This window comes from Erigeron canadensis, chromosome 5 (assembly GCF_010389155.1).
Source record: "Erigeron canadensis isolate Cc75 chromosome 5, C_canadensis_v1, whole genome shotgun sequence".
Taxonomy (NCBI): domain Eukaryota; kingdom Viridiplantae; phylum Streptophyta; class Magnoliopsida; order Asterales; family Asteraceae; genus Erigeron; species Erigeron canadensis.
The window spans coordinates 43,610,684-43,628,890 of record NC_057765.1 but is presented as its reverse complement, the minus strand read 5'-3'; the positions used below and the strand labels follow the sequence as shown (position 1 = coordinate 43,628,890).

At 30.3% G+C, this 18,207-nt stretch overlaps 1 non-coding gene across 1 annotated transcript; it reads right to left on the bottom strand.

Annotated features, from left to right (window-relative positions):
- Positions 1 to 1,017: 1,017 nt before the first annotated feature.
- LOC122602442 lies at positions 1,018 to 1,120 on the bottom strand. The gene has a single exon (XR_006324261.1). It is a non-coding gene; the product is annotated as a U6 spliceosomal RNA (small nuclear RNA).
- Positions 1,121 to 18,207: the final 17,087 nt, after the last annotated feature.

The window sequence follows — 18,207 nt, the reverse complement described above, 5'->3', positions numbered from 1 at the left end:
ACCATTTCTAAACTCTGAAGTGCGAATTAGAAAACCAGGCAAGGAGGTCGGGGTTAGTGCAGGACAATAAGGGGATATATTCTTGAATAATTAATAATCAACAAATATATGGAATATCGACAAACGTATCACTGTTTGTTATGTTAGGAGTTGCAGTACTAAATCCTTTGGAAGCATGGACAGGGGCTAGTCTTAGCTACATAACAAGTCTGCTGGGAAACCCGTTAACTCAAGCAGTATATCATACGCAATTACGCATACAGCAGCAATTGGTCAAGTAAAACAACCTGAATCGTATCACTAACTGACAAGTCTAAACAGGTCCATGAGGATATTGAGGTTGCATCTGCTCAAGGGGAAACCAATAAATTTATGAACGAAGGTTAAAGTTTCAGATGCCGTTTTGTCTGGAGTGTGTTGGTAATCTCAGTTATAATCTGCTCGGCGTTAATTTGCATAGCTAAAATTTTGTCAAACATGATATCTTTGACTCAAAGAACTTGGACTATATCTCGATCGAGCGGGTTGGGTAAAATGGTGAAATGTGATAACAAAACGACATTTTCGTATAATTAGTCAATCCTTTGGGTGAGTTTTGACCCGGCGTTGCTTGTTCAACAATATGAAGAGGAAGAAGAAAACAGCCTCCTAAAACAATGACAGTCGAATATGGAGTTTTGTCCAAGGCCATTAACATGTTATTTACAAAAAGCTTCTCACCATACAGATTAAAAAAAATACTGTAACAATTTTCAACATATACTTTTAGAAGATGAACAACTTATACATAAAAGCAACTTCATTAAATCTACAATTCCAAGGTCCAAAACATAAAACCCTAATTAATTAATCAATGATAAACTAAATCTCCTAATGAGATTAAAACCCTAATTAAGTAATGATTGATAAACTGAGTATATAATTGGCACTATACCTTAACAAAATACACGATGAACTGCAGAAAAAATTAGGGTAAACAAATTAGATGATTAATTGCAAAAAAATTCGTAGGGAAAAAAAAATTTGGACCATTTCTCGATTTGTGCGTGTCATCCTTGCGCAGGGGCCATGCTAATCTTCTCTGTATCGTTCCAATTTTATCAGATGTCCCCGAAGGGACGATATATGCTCCCAGAGCGCCCTTTATAAACAAACCCATAGTTTCTTTTCTGGTCGATGTGGGACGAGCTACAGTTCTCTAACCAAACTATTACAGCTACAGTTCTTATAAACAAGTAGTTAACTTTAAAACAATATTTTCTTTTCAACTCTAACTAAGGTCTACTTATTTCATGTCAAAACGAGATGTCATCCGGGCGTTGCCCCGGGAGACATCACATTTTTTAACGATTTAGAAAAAATATTATTTAAGAGATAATGTGCCATAAATTTTTTGAAGAAAACATGTATTATTCAAATTATTAAAAACTGACATTTGTCAGTTAAAAAATGAACTGTAAAAGTTTTGTGTGAAAGTGAAATTCGTTCGCGTAAAAGTTTAGTGTTAAAAGTGTAAGAGACTTAAATGTTGTGGTGAAAATAAAAGAAAATCAAAAATTTTAAAAATTTAGTGTTAAAAGTATAAGAGGTTAAATCGTTGTGGTGAAAAGTGTAAAGATTGAAAGTTTTGTGGTGAAAATAAATAGAACAAAAAGTTTACTAAAAAGTATTATAGTTTAGTGCTAAAAATGTAAAGACTGAAACTTATTTACTAAAAAAATATTATAACTTAGTGCTAAAAGTGTAAAGATTGAAAGTTTTGTATTGAAAATAAAAAAAAATAAAAAGTTTACTAAAAAGTATTATAGTTTAGTGCTAAAAGTGTAAAGATTGAAACTTCTGTGGTGAAAGTAAAAAGAATAAAAAGTATACTATTACTAAAAAATATTTAGTTTAGTGTAAAAGTGTAAAGATTGAAAGTTTTGTGATGAAAATAAATATAACAAAAAGTTTACTAAAAATTATTATAGTTTAGTGCTAAAAATGTAAAGATTGAAACTTATGTGGTGAAAATAAAAAAAAAATGTTATTCTTTACACGCTTTTCGAGACTTGTAAAAAGAATAAAAAGTATACTATTACTAAAAAATATTTAGTTTAGTGCTAAAAGTGTAAAGATTGAAAGTTTTGTGGTGAAAATAAATAGAACAAAAAGTTTACTTAAAAGTATTATAGTTTAGTGCTAAAAATATAAAGATTGAAACTTATTTACTAAAAAAATATTATAGTTTAGTGCTAAAAGTGTAAAGATTGAAAGTTTTGTGTTGAAAATAAAAAAAAATTAAAAAGTTTACTAAAAAGTATTATAGTTTAGTGCTAAAAGTGTAAAGATTAAAACTTCTGTGGTGAAAGTAAAAAGAATAAAAAGTATTTAGTTTAGTGCTAAAAGTGTAAAGATTGAAAGTTTTGTGGTGAAAATAAATAGAACAAAAAGTTTACTAAAAAGTATTATAGTTTAGTGCTAAAAATGTAAAAATTGAAACTTATGTGGTGAAAATATAAAAAATAAAAAATATAACAATAAGTTGAGTTCCAATATACTTTCATAAAACAAAATTTGAATGTCAACAATAAGTTGTTTTTCAAGTATGGTCAATATCGAAAACATAACTTTCCAGTCCATTGATCAATAACCGCCCCTTGCTAATCTATTCTTAAAACAGAATAATGTATAATTTCTACTAGAACAGTTAAGTTTGCCAATTGCACATTCAACTAGAATCATAAACTTTACAGAAATCTTAGATACAAATCATACAATACATAACTTTGGGATTGTGCACTAAGTACCAAATGCATACAAGTGGCAGATTACGAACTTAGACATGTATAGTAACAAAGGTAATGTACGATTTATCTATGACTATGAGATATTAATGTAAATAATTGTTGATATAATATCATCTCCAATTCTAGGCTTGATGCTTTCGTTGTTAAAAGTTGATATCCATTCGTGATCAGAGAACATGTTAATTTCCTTGACTAATTGTGAAAATATCAGGTTGTTCATTGAAGTATTCAATTTGAACATATTTTTTCACTTTACTTTTTAACTTGATCGGTTCATTTTTTCTTAAACTTACCTCTTTCGTAAAGTGCCATTTATATATATGGTTCGTAGCTTATATAAAAGGGAACTTTAGATGTAGTTTAGGTCATTATAGATAGAGATCGAGAGATCTTGGTATCCCTCTTCGACTTCGGCTTCATCTTGCCGTCAGGAATTACTTTTACAAGGGTAAAGCAATAGGGCAAAAGTTATTTTGTTGCAGCCTCTTTACTTTTGAGACTTTTAGTATGAGTAAGGTTGTCTATATCATATCACATTATCCCATTTTTATCCGCGGATTCGTTTTTAGTTTAGGTCATAAAAATAGTATTCAGTATCAAAATATATGAGGGCTTATACTTTTAGTGCATCTTGGCTAAGTTTCATAGAAAAACTCAACTTACATTATTATAATTAGTATTTTTACTAACGGTAAAATATATGTATGACTATATAGTAGTAGATAATCACGCGATTCAGCAGCATGATGACGTTAACTTCAACAAACACTTCAGAAAATTATAGCATAGTGACAACACAAAGCATGAAAGATAATGCAACAATGAATTAAAAAAAATTATTATTATTTTTTTAATTAAAAATTAATAATATAAATAATTATAAATTAAATTGATAGTTAAATAAAAAACTGTATAATATATATATATATATATATATATATATATATATATATATATATATATATATATATATAAAGGGAAAAGGAAATATAAGGTTGTCCGACACTTAAGCTTAGGTGTGGAACCCCTCACATACTAATATTTTATTATTTCTTAATGAATAAATGCATGAGCCCCCATGATTTTTATGGTTTAAAAAATTAATATGTGAGTGTTCCACACCTAAGCTTAGATACCCGACAGCCTTATATTCCCATCCCTCATATATTAAATAGTTTATAATGTTGTCATTTTAAGGTTGTGAACTTAGGGGCAAGGGTGTACTCGGCTTGTTTATTGACAAAAAACATCGGCTAATCGGCTACACTATAGCATCTCCATCGGCTTGTATCGGCAAGTTTAATCGGCAAAAATTGGCAAGAACCATCGGCTAGTTTTGGCTAATGAAAGTGAACGTTGGGCAAGGCCACCTGGCCACTTTGGCATGTGAGAACGTGTACTTTTGTTTATTTTTGTTTTTTTTTTTTAAATTTAAGAGGACTGAATGTTTTATGGAGGTATCAAAATATCAACGACCAAATTAAGTAAGCAAAACAGATAAGTGAAATTTTAACTAGGATGTTTGTATTAGGGAGCCAAACTATAACTGAAATTTTAACTTCACAAAAATGACCCCAGGTTTCTTTTTATGTAAATGACAAAATAATCATAGAACGGGTATCAACTTTTCAATTTTCATACATAGAACGTACGTACACAATGTGGATAAAACTTGACCTTTTAATGCATTCATATCTCTGGCCATTATATCAGGAACCCACATATTTCAAAATTCGAAGGATCACTTTATACATTGCACAGTACTCCAAACGGAAAGTGGCCTACTAATTTCAACTTCAGTTTGTACCTTTCAATATCTTGAGGCATTCGACACACACATTCTAATTTCTTGGACCACTTTATCTTTCTTTAGACCATGGAAAACGATCCGGTCAACTCAAATCAGACCCAAATCGGATATGGAATTTGTGTAGCTGTCCATTGATTGAAAATTAAACGATCTATTTATATATGTATAAAAGTAAATATAGATCTGAAAACAATCATACTACTTCTGTCCCAAATAAGTGTTTTATTGAAAAAAGGATTTTCCTCCTAACTAATCAACCTAAAAATCATCATAATTATAAAATCATGACATGTGACATGATCAAAAGATGAGATAAAATAAGAAAATGAGTGGAACACACATATCAAGACTCAAGTTTTCAAGGTTTTAGGGGGGTTTTTAAAAAGATCTTTGAGATGATTAATCATTTTCCGATTTTTATTTTTATCTACACATTTCGCAACATTCATAAAAAGAGCTACATCCATTCTTCTCCTCTATATCCTATTTATGTTACGAGTACTACATACATGTAGTTATTCTGCTAGTAATGTGCCCGGCCATGCAGAGGAAGAGTTATGGGGTACATAGAACTAAGGGTGTTGAAAATAACCAAATTCAAATAACCCGATCCAACTCAAATGGGTTTGGGTGAAATGGGTTGGGTTATTCAGTTTACGGGTCGTCATTTGGATTAACCCGAATAACCCAAAGCTTAATCGGTTTGGGTTACGGGTAAAAATTCAATAATTTGGGTCAACCCAAATAACCCGAATAAGATGTTTGTTTCTTTTATATATACTAATATATAACACATCAAATTTGTTTAAAGTATATATTCTTGAATATTAATGATAAAACAAATATCTTTTCATTCAAGAATTCAAAAAACGCAAAATTATATGTGTTTCAACCGTTTTAGATATAAAAGTTTGTTAATCTAAATAAATATCAATATTATTTAAGTTTTTGAAATTGAATTTACATTGTTGCAATGTTGCATAACTAACAAATCTTTTTAAGTTGCACATAAATTCATTAATCACGTTTATATGGGTCACCCAAACCCGACCCAAAAAACCCAAACCCATATAACCCAAAGCTTATTTGGTTTGGGTTACGAGTTGATTTATAATTTTTCAAAACCCGAATAACCCAACCCAAATAACCCGACCCATCAACACCCCTACTGATAGAACTAAGGTCTCTCCCAACCCAATACACCTTCCTCTCTCTCTCTCTTTCCTAAATCACCTATTTCTCATTCACTAATAACCTTACCTCTTTTTTATCTCTTCCTCAACTTTTATTTATTCTTATTTTATATTTAGCAAAATTATATAATTACCAAATAAACCTTAAACTTTTATTATTATATTTGGTTTGCGGGGTCCGTTTTACTGATGATCGTTGCTCAATTAAAAAAAAAGTTAATTCAAATTGTTGAAAATAACGGCTAGGAGGCATTTTTGTTTTGTTTTTTTTAATACCCATTTTTATACTCAACTTAACATAGTCATTTCAACTCACAACAAAAGATGATGACGAGTACTCGTATCATTATTATGTATTTCGTGTTTTAATCATGTAATGTCTTTTTTAATTATGTATTGTCTTTTTTATTATAATGTGTTTGATTGTTATAAAAAAAATACAAATAATTTTTTTCACATACAGAAATATATACTATACATATATATACACTATAAAAAATAAAAATAAAAAGTCAAACCCCACACACAAGCCACCACACCCGTCCACAGGCTTCGATCCATCGATGGAGGGGTAGGACTTGCCCGTCGACGAGCTTCCTGCCAACGGTGTCCCCATCAACGAGCCTCACGAAGGAGGTGTCGACGGGCCGTTGTTACCGGCCTAAGAGTTTAAGAGATATGTTTAATGGGACCGGCATCCAACATGTTACAAATTAAATACGTATATAATAAATCACCAACACAATGTTACTTTGTTTTCATTTTTCATTCGTTATTATATTTCTTGTCTTAACCAAACAAAACTTGTGAGTTGTGATCATATTCTTATATATATAATGTTTCATGAATCATGATAAACCATAGATACTAAAGCATTGTGAAAAGTAAAAACTTCAAAATATTTGGATTTGTAAAGCAATACAATTGCAATTTGGAATGGACTTGCAACAACTCTAGCTGGGCAGCTGGCTACAAATTCAATGCCCAATGCGCGCAAGGTCCATTGGACCACTTCTCTTGACATACATTCCATCAAATTCATTCTTTAAAATTGGCCACACGTTATCAAATTCCTAGCTAGAACAAAACCACTTCGATTTAATTTAGTGACTTATATATCATGACATCTTGAAAATTCCCCACATCATAATGTTAACATAAATTCACAACTACTTTCTATCGATTTGTATACAATTAAGTGTTCAAAATTAGAGTAAACATCAATCCATCAATTAGTATTTATGATATATCGAACGAATGAGGCAACGTTACATATGGACCACATAATCTGGATTCCGATCGATAACCATAAGATGACAGAAGGGAAGTTATTCATGAATAATACACACGGGTATTGTGCAGTGACTTTCAATTATTGGATGTAAAAATATCAACATCTAGTAATTAATTAGTTGCCTGCAAATGAATTGAAAACCTACAATATTTTATCCATCGGTAGATCTAAATTTGATGTGGAAAACAGTCTATAAACAAAAGTCATTTAGGATAGCTAGTTATAATCTATGTGGGTGTTGGTTAAAGAAATAGAAATGATTATAGTAGATAACAGGGTTATAAAGACCTTGATGATCGGTGAACTATTCATGAACCATTAATGAAACACAAAGTTCATTCACGAAATGTAACGAAACTAAATCCTATTGTATGATTATTAAAATTAAATGTATATAATTATCGTACGTCTGTTCATTTATATGCAAGAATGTTCACTCACTTATGTTTGTTGTTAAAATTCTAATCGATTTGTGACAATTAGAGCTATTTTGAATTAATTACTAAAATTTCATGTATTTAACTCTGTCTCAATTAGTTAATTTCTCATGACCTCACCTGTAAATGGCTTCTTTAATGGCTTGATTGGCAATATAATCTAGAGTAGTTTAAACATATATATTTGGCAGTAGCGGCCCTGAAAATTCAAGTGTACGAGCCGTTAAAAAAAAAAGCCCCCAAACTTTTAGGATTCCAATTATATAAGCAATGTTTTTTTTTAATAATTGAGGCGTTATGATAATAACATAATGATAGTATGAGAAATACATACCACAGTAGTTAATTAATGATTCGAAAAGCTCGCCTAGCCTTTTGCATATCAAATTGGTGGATTAGCTATTCATAGTCTATATTCTATAAGGTTTATATTCTCAATGGTTATAATCGTCAATCCACTAAGTTTTTTGTGGGACATTATTGCAACGTCTAATACACATAGAAATTTTATTTCTTATATATTTATTGTTCTAATCTAATTAAACTTTATATATAAAAAAAAATTATAATCAAATGAAATTTCTAAATAATATCAAACAAAGTTCTAAATACAATAACCAAGATATGATCACAAAATAAAAAATAATAACATCTAATCAAGAAAAAATCAGTAACAAAATCATAATCATACTTTTAAGAACTAAGAGTAAAACTAAAATCTTTTTTGATGTTACTCTTTATGTTCTAAATTGCATTTGAACCTTTTGTGTGGATGAAAAGGTATTAAGAAGATTTACTTTTTTATCTTCTAAATTTCATTTAGATGGTTAATTATTAATTAAAGTAAATTGACATAAATGTCTTTTAAGCTGTTGTAGTACTTCTAGTGAAGTCTTTCATTCTATTGTTGTTATTTCGTTCCTTTGGATCTCGAGTCGTTGTAAGAAGGGCGAATTCTTGTGGCACTCTTGGTTTAATAGCCCAAACTACATGATGTAATTTTTCGGCATCTTGCCAATGTGTAAATATAATTTTGCTGTTCAAAAATTTTTTTTAGCATAAATTTATAATTTATTACTGAGAACATAACTTTGTATGTGTGTATATATATATGGATTGAGTATTGTAAAACAAGTATTAAAGTAAAACAAATAAGACAAAAATCTTGGCATTTAGATCATGGTAAAATTGATGCACGAAGATTCATGAAACAATAATGCACGATGATTTTAATGATGCACGTTGATTTTCAGTGAATAAAAACCTATTGTTTTATTTAACCTAAAACCTATATATATATATATAATTGAGTATGTGGCTATTAGATACTCAAGTTTGGATGTATAACCCCTCACATACTAATATTTTAATATATATATATAAATGCTTGGGCCCCATGCTTTTCATGGATTAAAAAAACAAGATGTGAAGGATTCTACACCCAAGTTGGGTATCTAACAGCCACATATTTCATACCTTTATATATATATATATATATATATATATATATATATATATATTACCTAAAACGATGTATATTTATAATTTAATCATTAACTTGCTATTAGAATCAAATATATCTATATAATATGAGATGTTAGACTTATATATATATATATATATATAATTTTTAAATTTTTTATGCCCCTCAGATATGTGCCCCGGTAGGAGGTCTTGCTCCCCCCCCCCCCCCCCCCCCGGGCCTCCCCTGATACTTGGCATGAAACGTAAAACAAATATACATTGATGTACGATAATTTTTATGATGCACAGTGATTTTCAATGAAATGAAATTTATTATTTTATTTGTTAGACTATAATACTTATTTTATTTTATCAAAAATCTATGTTAGAGTAATACTCGTAATTAGTGTTGACCTACGTGCAAAAGATTGAAAATAAACATGTCTCACATTTTGGGAAATCATTAAAGTATTTTGAAAGTATGTGAAGTTGTCTTGATATTCCAATTTAGAGACCACATAGAGTTTTTTATTCCCAAAGAACAACTATGTATAAACTATAAAAGTGAGTTTTAAACGAATTTAGTTACTGTAATAATTTAATATAATAACAGTAGTTTTTCTAAATGTTTAACAATGATAATTGGCACATGCTGGTGAATGATTAGTTCATATCATATAAATATAATTTCCTTTAGACTTATATTTTTTTAATTACTTTGATATATATCATCCAATAATCCAATAATAAAGCAAATAATTTTTCGAAGTGCCACATTATTTTTTGACCAACTTCGCTTCCGTTTAGGTAAGTTTTCAATTACTTCCCTACAAAAATAGTAAGTTTTTTAAATTAATTAGATCAAAAAAACAAAGTAGCTAAGCTGAATAATCATATTTTTATTAACACCCTGTATGTAGGCCCGTACTTTGATTTACTTTTCGTTACTCATATATTAATCATATTTAATTTAACTATAAAGAAATAATATATGCTTTTAAAGAACTACTCGGAGTAATTATCTTCATAATAATAGGATCATAACATTTGTATAAATCAATGGATATGATTAGAAAAGAGTATATATGAGTGGATTTTACATATTATATTTTAAGGTTATTAGTAAGATTATTAAACTATTTATTAGAAGAATGTATCATATTTCTTAGTTATAATATTCTATATTATTAGTATTCTTTGATTGGCACAAATGCTAAACCTCAAGTCTGTCTCCACTTACGTCATGCATGACTCAATTTGTTAATATGGATGAAAGTTGGTTTGGTTCTCGACTTCTTTTATTTTTTCTTTATTATTAGTGATTAGGTTGGATCCCTAATAGTAAGGAACCAATAGACTATTATATTCGATTAAATCATATCTTTTAAGACATTCACAATATTTAAGATATTCTTAGTTTTTGCAGAGGATTAATTATCAAACCAACTAATTTTACGAAAACTACCATGTAAGGTTTGTAATCTCGATCTAGCTGAATAAGAATAGCATAATATCATTGAAAATTTTCGCTGGTATGGTTTTTCAAGGGATTGGTGCAATGCAAAGCACGTTTGAACAACAATATAGGGAGGCTATTTGTTTATAATTCTAATTATGATTATTATTTGTACATATAAATTTGTTAACCATTACTAATTAAAGTGGCTTAGTGGTTAAATGCACGCAAGTATTGATATCTTCAAAACATACTTTAAGTTTGACATCTGATAGTATACATTTTGAGGATGGTCAAGGAATGTGTTTAAAAATTAATAGTCCCCAAGATATATCTATTGCTTAGTGGTTAAATGTACGTATGGAAATATTATGTTATCCTACCATTTCATTCTTAAATAAATGGAGTATGAAGAAACGTAACGCGTATGATAGGTAGGAGTTTTGGTTAATTCGGTAAGGTGTGGTAATTAATTAAATATGACAACAGCGACATTCCATGGGGGCTAGGTGCACTGGCCGGGCATTCCCCACAATGGCTTTCAATGTCGCCCTCTCTTCCAACATTTAGAATCCTATTCTAGCGGTGTGAAGATTCCTCTTTCTTTACTCCTTTTTTTTAAAATTTTTTTTTAAATGTAAGGGGATATATCCTCATCTCCACATCTTCTTCAAATTACCTAATCAAAATTTTTCATATCATTTTAATCCTTCAACTTTTTTTCTAACTATTTTTTAGAATAACCATCAATTCCAACATTTTTTTCATCTCTCTCAACTCTCCCCTCAACTTTTTCAACTTTTTCTTCCAATCTATCTTCATCTACAAGAATAATACTCCCCACCCAACCTTCTCTTCCATCTTCCTTGAGTGGCGGTCAAATCATTCCCCATCTCTCTCCCATCTCCCCCTCATCTCCCTCATTGACCCCTCACCCTAAAAAAGTTACAATATACTTAAAATGTTTGAGACCATTCAACACACTTACTATCGAATTACTAAAAATATCATTATATAATTAGTTTACAAGATATATCCTTCAATTCATAAAATAAATAAATTACCTTATTTTACATTAACGTTTTTTACATTAATAACCTAAACTACCCGTCATCGCTGCTACCACCATGAGTTGTCGCCTTCCCCACTAGCCATCGCCTTAACAACCAGAGGTGGTACCATAAAAAAACTCAGAGAGAGCAAAACTATAAAATTCATGAATATTTTTTTAAAAGGGGGCAAAAATTTTAAATACCTATAAAGATAATTTTAAAATCAATAAAAATTTAAAAATACTGACAACCCCCCCCCCTTTAATACCCCGTTACACTATTTCATCGTGCAGACATTAAATTAGTAGATATACATACACCAAAAATATTTTGGTGTTAATGTTTTGTTTATACATTCATAAGTGCGAAAAATATGTATGATTTTTTGAATTTATTCACATTTTAATGAGTGAATGATTTCTTATGATATTTTAAATGTAATTAATAATTTTTTTTTTATACTTTCTAAAAGTGCAATGAAATAATAAACTAATAACATTTTTATTGTGGGGACTAGAAATGTGACCGCGTGATGTGACGGTGGCGAAGGGCGGCGACGATGACAATAGCGGTGACGGCGAAGATGGATGGTGGCGGCGACGATGACGATGGCGGCAAAGTCGAAAACGGGTGGTTGTGGCGGTATGATTATTAATGTAAAAGCAATTGATGTAAGAGACTAATGTATTTATTTTAATAGTTGAAAAATGAATGTTGTAAAAAATTTTCTTTATGTTATTATAAGTATATTAGGTATAAATATTTAATTTACTGAATAAATGAGAGAGGTAATTTGGGTTTATTAACAAAAATTTTGAGAAATTTAAGTTGGAAAGAGTAAATGGTTTATATAATAGTACGGAAGATAGTGATGTTGATTGTTTGAATATTCCTTTGCTAGTGTTAATTAGTGAGTGGTAAAACAGTTTTACACGGAATAATATAAAGTTGTATTTATTAATGAATTGAAGGGTTTTATGTGATGCGATGGTGTAATGACGACGACGGTGGTAACGGTGACTGGTGGTGGTTGCATGCGGCGGTAACAGCAGTGGCGATGGCGGTGACAATGTAATGGCGACGACGGAAGAGGCAGTACTAGAATAAAATCCAAAGGGGATAAAATTAAAAAATCCATGAAAAGTAAATATAAAAGGGGTAAAAATGTTTAAAGCCTAATAGAAACTTTTAAAATCGATGACAAATTTAAAAGCAATGATAAAATCTAAATTTGGAGGGGCATTTGTCCCTTTGCTTCCCATGTGGTACCGCCATTGGACGATGGTATTAGTGGTGATAACGGGTGGTGGTGATGGTGGTGTGCGGCGGTAGCGGTAGCGTAATGTAGTTTGATATAACGTAGTTTTGATAAATTGTTGAATATTAAACTTTAAAATTTAACAAAAAAAAAATGCAATTTGTATCATATTATACTCTTAATATAGTATAGAAGTATAGATATGAATATGATAAAAAAAAAACTAAGCTATATATCTTTTGACAACCAATATCAATATACAAAAGCTACATATACTAATAGATATATAACCAAAAGTAGTAAGTATGGAGTATCTACGAAGAAAACATGTAGCGGTATTGAGTGCTGTGGTTGTCGGATCTTCGAGGAAAACAAAGGGGGATAGGGTTGGGCATGGAAGTTGACCATGCAACACAAATAGGGTTAGGGATGTTTCTTTCTCCAAGGGGATGTGACTTGCCTCTAAGCAACAACCATACCCTAAAACTCTTAATGTTTGTCCATGTTGAATCACACCAATTTATTGTTACACGTTCGTGTGTCTAGCTAGCTAGCTTTGCTTGCTTAATAGGCCATGCCCAAAGCTAATTTGCACTTGCCAACGTTTTCGTGAGTGATAATTACAATATGCTCATCCAATTGGTTCCAGTTAATATGATCGTGACAACAATTTGTGATCGATGACAAATCGTAACAAATGTGTGTTTGATTTTGTGAGATATAAATGTAAAACGTTAATTGAAATGCAGGGGTTTTGGTTAGTTAAGCGCGGTTCTATAGTTGAGTTACTAATTAACCAAACGGATATGATGGCATAAGATATGTGCTGTTTAGTGTAGATTTATACGAGCATCTTTTTTTTTTTATTTTTTCAAGTTCTCACAACTCACAAGTTGGTTAGTTGGACAACGAAAACTTATCTTTCTACAAGTTACACATTAAATAAATTACGTTAAGTTATATTTTGGTATACGTCCTTTATCTTTCGACTGTAATTTTGTTTCAATGTATTGGAAGACTTTTATCAACTTTTTGGTGAGTGTAGATTTGAGGGAGTGATAATCCACAACAATTTATATTAAATATAAATATAAATTTAATATAAATTGTTAAAGGTGTTTACAAGATCTTTAGGTGACACGTGTTTTTTACTCGGATGTCTGAAATGATGAATTAATTTTATGAAAGAGTCTATAACGTGTATCCTATTAAAACAACTTATAATATATATATCTTTCGTCATTCACAAGTATTTTTTTTTTTATCGAACACTCAATATTTTATTATTAACATAAACTAGCAAGATGTTAATGAATACAAGAAAAGAGAAATAGAAAAAATTACAACTAAAAATTGGTTAAAAATTAAAGCTACTCCATTTGGACAATTCAATTCGGTTTGATGTCATTCTTTTTGATAACCAAAGGAAGCCTAGAGGCTTAATCTCTCAGCAGGTAGCCTTGTGGATCGACAAGGTTTTGTTATTGAACAACATGTAATTCCGGATTTTTTAAATCGTTTCGTAAAATTTTTCTTTCTTAACTAATACTTTAAGAAAACTAAACTAGTGGTAAACATTAGGATTATGTCGACACTCGACATACTGGATCTGTAGTGTCCATTATGTGATGGTCAAACAGAATAACCGATTATTAAAGGTTCAAATGAAGCACAAACTAGCTAGAAAAAATACATAGACATAGATTTTTTTAGAATAATCATCTCACAGTTTATAATAAATATCATCCAATAAAAGAATAACACATTAGATTTCAGTAACCCACCACCAATTAGCTCAACCGCCACCTGTCAGTCTGACACTTCAACTAGATCTGTCCTTGAGCTTTAGCTCAATAGTTGAAATGTCATCTCCCCCTTACATGAGGTCTTGTGTATGTTTAAGCCTTGGAAATGATATAGGAATTAAGTCTCTTTATGAAGGCTTGACTTGGGTACCTAGGTTTCTGTCTGAGGGGGCAGGGTTTACCCCTATTAATCGTCGTGCTTTCGCGCAGATTACCAAGGGGTTTTCCCCATCGGATATTTGATATAGACATTTCTACTTCGAGAGAACTCTCTAGCGAAGACCTGGTTAAGACAACGTATGGTAGATTTCTCACTGTCGAATCGTGACACGAAATTTCAGCAAAATTCACCTTTCAAAAAAAAAAAAAATTTTAAAAGTTTCTATACGTATATTTAATACAAGAATTCTCTAAAGTTCTAATATTTACTTTATAGGTAATTAAAGTTAAAAACCTCTTTTAACTTTTGAATTGAAATCAAATATCAAAATTTAAAAATTAAATTTGAATATTGACTTTTAATATAATGGTTAAAATCTCTTTAACTTTACTTATCAAATTATTATATATTTAAAGGATCCTTATACATATTTATGAGAAAATTATATTTTTGGTCCCTAAAATTCGCAAGATTCACAGTATTTGTCTTTAAATAAATTAATTATAAAAAACCTCTAAAGTTGGTCAATTGTTTCATTTTACACTCTGCGGCCTAACGGAGTCCAATTTTGGTCGTTAAACCTTACACGTGCCAAACACGTGAGGACATTTTTGTCATTTTCACATTTAAGACAAAAAGTGAAAAACTATACAACTTCAGAGACCAAAACATAAAAAATCTTGATCTGGAAAAATAAACTTTTATATTATCCATGTTTTTTTCAACTCTCATCTTCTTCTTCCTTCATCATCTTCATTCATCCCCAAATCCAAAATTTACATCCCAGTACCCAAAATTTACAACTCCCATCTTCTTCAACCTTCATTATTCTCATTCATCCCAAAACCCAAAATTTATATCTGATCTTAATAAAACTTATTCACAACAACTATAATTTTTCAAATTCTAACCAATACCAACTATATAAATATGTATCTATTAGTATTATATATTTATAGGTTAATAAAAGTACAAAAACTCAAACATACACTACAACCACCCCCAAACTCCGGCCACCATGAGCACAACCGTCATCGTTCTATTCATTCCTCATTGCCACCGTATCCACCTATTACCACCCCCCTGTAAACAAAGACAAATGATAATTAACAGTGATTCATTTTGGGTTAGAATTTATAGGATTAAATGTGATTCATTTTGGGTTAAATATAATATAATACTAATAGATACGTGTTTATATAATTGATTTTTGTTAGAATATATGTAGAATTGTAGCTGTTATGAACGAGTTTTATTAAGATTGAATATAAATTTTGAGTTTTGTGATGAATGAGGATGATGAAAAAAGAAGATGATGAGAGTTGGAAAGGATATGAGTAACATAAAAGTTCATTTTTTCAGATCAGGATTTTTTACGTTTTTGGTCCATAAAGTTGTATATTTTTTCGCTTTTTGTTTTAAAGGTGAAAATGACAGAAATGTTGTCACGTTTAAGGGTTAACGGTCAAAATGGAACTCCGTTAGGTCGTAGAGTGTAAAATGAAAAAAAAAACAACAACAACAACTTTAGGGTTTTTTTTGTAATTAATTCACTTAAAGGCAAAAGTTGTTAATCTTGCCAAATTGAAGGACAAAAATGTAATTTTCTCTACAGTTATGATGAATGTTATTACTTCGTATTTGTTTTAATTAGACTACACGTAATTGTGTAAACTGTATTACTTAATGCATCGTGCAACTATTAAATGAGATATATAAATAATAAATATACTACAAATCTACGGTTATCATTATTATTGCATTGGTATCGAAATAGCGAAAATGCTTATAAGCACATCCGTATAAAAATTGATGCATACACAGTGAAATGTTCCCAACCGACCTCGTCTTTGATTACACAGACTGTCAGGGAGCTGAAGAAGTCCCCGTCACATGGCCTGTTACAATTTAAGGGTTCTTGAAGATATTAATTGTATCCGTTTGTTTATATATATCTATGCGAGATATAGACGATTATCTATAATTCTTTTTTTTTTTTTACAAAGTTAATAATAAGATGGGTCGAGTGGTTTCATATAGAGATGGATTTCTTTCTCACATATATCGATCTTTTCAAAAATCAAGTCGTTTAATTACATATTTAGTTCTACTCAAGATTTTGAGTTCGATTTTCAAGGATGACAAACCTTTGTCTTTTTCCTTAGAGTACTGTAACGACCCATAATCAACATTTCGTTGTGCATGATACATGCATGAGTCCACCATTATATAATGAAATTTCCACGATTTAATTGATAATACAGTAAAATTATATAGCTACCAAAAACCAATTTCATCTAAAACATGCCATATATGACATATGATGACCAAATAATAATACTACTATTTTTGACTTCCCAAGGAGACTCACCAACGCATGAGGTGACACTAGCGTAATCCGTCTTTCACGTTCGGGGTTCGGTGCGAATGATTTGGGCTTTGGCGAGAAAAGCCGGCGCGAAGTTGCATAGAGTAGGTTCACCAATAAGCGTCCAAAGCAAATCTTTTATTTTTATTTTCTTGCTTGGTTGACAACTGGAATAATAATGTATTTAAGAAGTTAATCAATTTTTCACCATTTTACATGTCTTCTAGTATTTTGATCCGTTCCCTTTTACGAAAACTACAACAAAATTTATTATTAATTTAATTTGAGAATATACCTAAAACTTTATAATAAATTTACATAGTATTTAATATATGCCAATGATATAGCCAACCCAGTTGGCTAGAGCAGTTCTGATTTAATACTTGTAATGACTCATGGTCAACGTTTTCTTATATAGGGTACATGCAAGCTTCACCAATATAATGTGGGGTTTTCCTGATGTTATATATCAACTGAATGTTGTTTGAAAAAATCGCACTTGATGTATGTTTAATATATAGGAAGTTTTAAAATTGACAAATTTCCAAATTTATTTAACATGTTGTTTTAAAAACTTTTATACACCTATTTTTAGTTATATTGATATTACCAATTCATTGAAAAACTAAAGATTATAATCCAAGAAGCCTTTTCGAATAAAGAAGTATGTTGTATGTATATATTATATATATTTTTATTACATGCCTATTGACATGTGGGAGTATTTTATCCAACACTGCATAAGAACATGAATTAAGCCCACACTTATCGAGTTTAGTACGTATCAAATACATAAATTAGCTAGAAGCTTGCTTGAGCAGTCCGTATGTGTCAGGCAGCTGAATGCCTGAATGTGGTTCTCTTTTTGTGTCCCCTAGCACATGCATGTTTCAATTCATTCCTGTTTTTTCTTCTCAAAATTAAAGAGACATAAGTAAAAGTTGAATATATAATACAATTATACAAATATGTAACTAAATCTATTTTTAATAGTGGGAAGTAATTAATATAACTTGAACTACGGAGAAGATGAAACAATTAATTATATTCTGAATTACGTTCATAATATAAGTCTAGCTAGCTTGTTCATATATAGTGTTGAAAAAGGAACATGGGAAGCC